Here is a 3,444-nt window from a genome sequence, read left to right as displayed (position 1 = left end):
CTGCCTTGCTGTCTTTAACAAGTGTCATGAATAATTTTTTATGAACACTGGCATGATTGTTCCAAGACAAGGAGCTGAAATTACCAAGCACGGAGTGAGGCTTTCCTCAGAAAGGGCATCATTTAGTGAAGTTTGTGTATGGTCAAATAATTTTTAACAACTACCTGGAGTAGCATTGCTAGCCTGCTAGCTAGATGTAGCCAGCTCCCCTTGGCCTAGGATTCCCTCCACGGGCTGCCAGACTTCTAGAAAATCCAGAAGCAGGATGGGCCCTTTCTCCACGTGTACAGCTTTTTCTGTTTGAGGCTCTTTCCTGCCTTATTACACCATCATCTTGACTACAAGGTCTGCCTTGGGCACTTTCCTACCAGACATGGATCTCAGCCAAGTGATGGGAAAAAGAATAAGGGATTTGTGTCTAGAGTATATAAAGAACCCTTACAACTCAATAATAAAAAGATAACTAACCCAATTAAAACATGGGCAAAGAATTTGAATATACAGTTCTCTCAATGAGATATATGAATGGCCAAAAAGCAAATTAAAAGATGCTCAGACATCATTAGTCATCAAGGAAATGCTGCAAATCAAAATCACAATGAGATACTACTTCACATCTACTAGGATGACTAGAACAAAAAGAGTCAGATAACAAGTGTTGACATGGAGGAGTAGAAGTAGAGAAGTAGAAGCCCTCATACACTGCTGGCAGGAACATATAAAATGGTGCAGCCACTTTGAAAAATAGTCTGGTGGTTCCTTAATGATTAAACATAGAGTTACCATATGACCCAGCAATCCCACTTCTAGGTATCTACCCAAAAGAAATGAAAACATATGCCCACAGAGAAACTTGTACATGAATATTTACAACAGCATTATTCACAATAACCAAAAGTTGGAAACAACCCAAATATCCATCAACAGACAAATGGATAAACAAAATATGGTATCCATACAATGGAATATTATTCAACTATAAAAAGGAATGAAGTACTGATGAACCTTGAAAACATTATGCTAAGTAAAGGAAGCCAGTCACAAAAGACTATATACTATATGATTCCACTCATATGAAAATTCAGAAAAGGGAAACATATAGAGACAGAAAGTAGATTAGTAGATGCTTAGGGCTGAGAGGAGGGACTGAGGAAATAGAGGGATGATAGCTAAATGGTTTCTTCTTGATGTGATGAAAATGTTTTAAAATTAACTGTGATGTTTACACATATCTGTGAATATACTAAAAACCATTGAACTGTACATACACTTTATATATATATATATATATATATATATATACTTTTATTATTAACCCATTAACTCCATAATATGCCAGTCACGAGCTAGTTTTCAGCAGTTACATTCCCTTGATCACGGCTGCACAATGATGTGATTAATTGAAAAACAGGGAGACCAGAGACACTGCCAGAGGTGACATCACACAGCCTATGCCATTGCAAAACAATCGTCAAATTCAGTGGCGGTTTGTAAAGCAAGTTCAGTTCTGCTCCCCTTGCCAGAGATTCTCACGTTTGTGAAAATTGGACCAACAAGTGGTGGGGCTCCATTTCCTGGTTTGAATTCTCAGTGGCTTTATCCAGAATCTCACTGGCAACTGGTTACTGTAACACCAGCCCAACCTTCTCTGCCCCCATGCTGGGCACTTCCAATTGTTACGATAATACTGTAGGTTGCTGTCCCCTATGCTGAACTTGAGCTTCTTCAGGAAGGTTTTTTTTCTCCATGAGATCCACTGCATTGAACATGTCAAACCCTTTCATTTTGGTGAGAACGAGGGCATTGCTCATGAGGTCTAGAAGAGGGGTCTGGGTATGAATATTGTAGAAAGAATAAGCAGCCTTTAGACTCTTGTGGGTTGGGTGGTTTATGATGGTAGACAGTTCAACACATTTGTCACCTCACCGTTTGCATCCTCCACCACAGAAGTGTCAGTGATATTCTCCTGCGGGTAGAAACAATGTTCCACCTCCTCCTGGCTCCTGACTGGCCTGTGGTGAAACTGCTTCAGGTACCAGGTGAGGAGCCGGTGCACTATTGGAATGTCCTTTTTTCCCATTGGTTGCGGCCCAGCTGTCTTGGGAATCTCTGGCAGTTGGTAGAACTTCATGGTGCGTTGCATGGTCATATTTCTGCTCAAGTAGGAGAAATTCAATCAGCTTCCGTGGGTTTAGAGACCGATGCTAGTACCTGCAGGTGCCAACAGGCTTTGGTAATACCATCCCAGCAGTGTAAACAGCTTGGAAGATGCCCTCCAGGTGAATCCTCTGGGTTATCTCATGCATCAGGACTGGAGCCACTCTCTTGGAGTGCAGCTTCTTATGGACACACAAGAAGTTGATCTCTACCATCTTCTTCTCTGTGTCATAGATATGGATGTTTGCTGGGATGGCGGTGATGAATCCAACCAGTTTCTGACTTGAGACCACTAAAACCCCACAGTGCCACTGGGAGCCAGCCAGGCGGCCGGAGAGCCCACAGAAGAAATTCTGGGGAATAATCAGATTGGAACATGTTGTCATCATCTTTCACATAATTCTCGTTCAGGAGGATGTATAGTTCTTTCAGCACACCACGGTCCCCCTGATCCAAGGCGTCCCAGGTGAAGCCCTGGGGCAGGGTGTAGGGCTCCTGGCAGATGTTGTCTTTGTCAGGCTCCACAGGACCGTGCATAGTCACAACTTCTCCCAGTTTGGGGACGGGCTGCGTGTCCCAGAACTGGTAGCTGCACTTGCTAGCCTCCTCCATGGTTTTGCAGGTCCCTTGAGCCACCAAAAAAAGTTCAGTGGCCTTCTGTATTTCCTGGATCCTCTCTGCTGGCAAAGAGTTCATCTTAACAGGCTGATCCTGGGCTGAATCTGTCTCACGGCCTTTTTCTTTCTTCTTTTTTTGTTTCTTTTTCTTCTTTTTGGCTCCAGTGTCACTGGCTGGACTCAAATCAGCTCGGTTGTAGCTGTTGTCCTCCTCATTCTTGCAATCGCTGCAGTGCTCATGGCCATTTCCATTGCATTTCTGGCTGCATTTCTGGAATGCATTGGAGGTGCCCGGGGCTTCACTGCTGTATCACTCTCGTCCGCCATCTTGAGTTGCCTGTACGTAGACTTTAAATGGGTGAATTGTATGATATGTGACATGTGAATTACATCTCAAAGATTTTTAAAAAACATATCAGGGATAAAAAGAATGAGAAATAATTTAATCCAAATAAAAGAGAGCAATAGAAGGGCTTGCTTCACCTCCTACACACATGCACGCACACACTACTCATCTGTGGTACCTAGAATAGATCCTGTGGCATATATAGTAGGTGCTCAAGAAATATTTGTTGAATTAATGAATATAGTTTATATCTAAGAATGGATGTATTGGGGATGGGCAAAGGAGTAATACAATAACTGAAGGTTGTCCACTGGGGGAGAAGAA

The 3,444-nt window shown here is 42.7% G+C and overlaps 1 pseudogene; it reads right to left on the bottom strand.

Annotated features, from left to right (window-relative positions):
- Positions 1-1,505: 1,505 nt before the first annotated feature.
- LOC132482544 (glycylpeptide N-tetradecanoyltransferase 1-like) lies at positions 1,506-3,101 on the bottom strand (annotated as a pseudogene).
- Between the last annotated feature and the right edge of the window lie 343 nt (positions 3,102-3,444).

This window comes from Mesoplodon densirostris, chromosome X (assembly GCF_025265405.1).
Source record: "Mesoplodon densirostris isolate mMesDen1 chromosome X, mMesDen1 primary haplotype, whole genome shotgun sequence".
Lineage (NCBI taxonomy): Eukaryota > Metazoa > Chordata > Mammalia > Artiodactyla > Ziphiidae > Mesoplodon > Mesoplodon densirostris.
The sequence above is the reverse complement of the archived record's forward strand: the minus strand, read 5'-3'. Positions and strand labels throughout refer to the sequence as shown.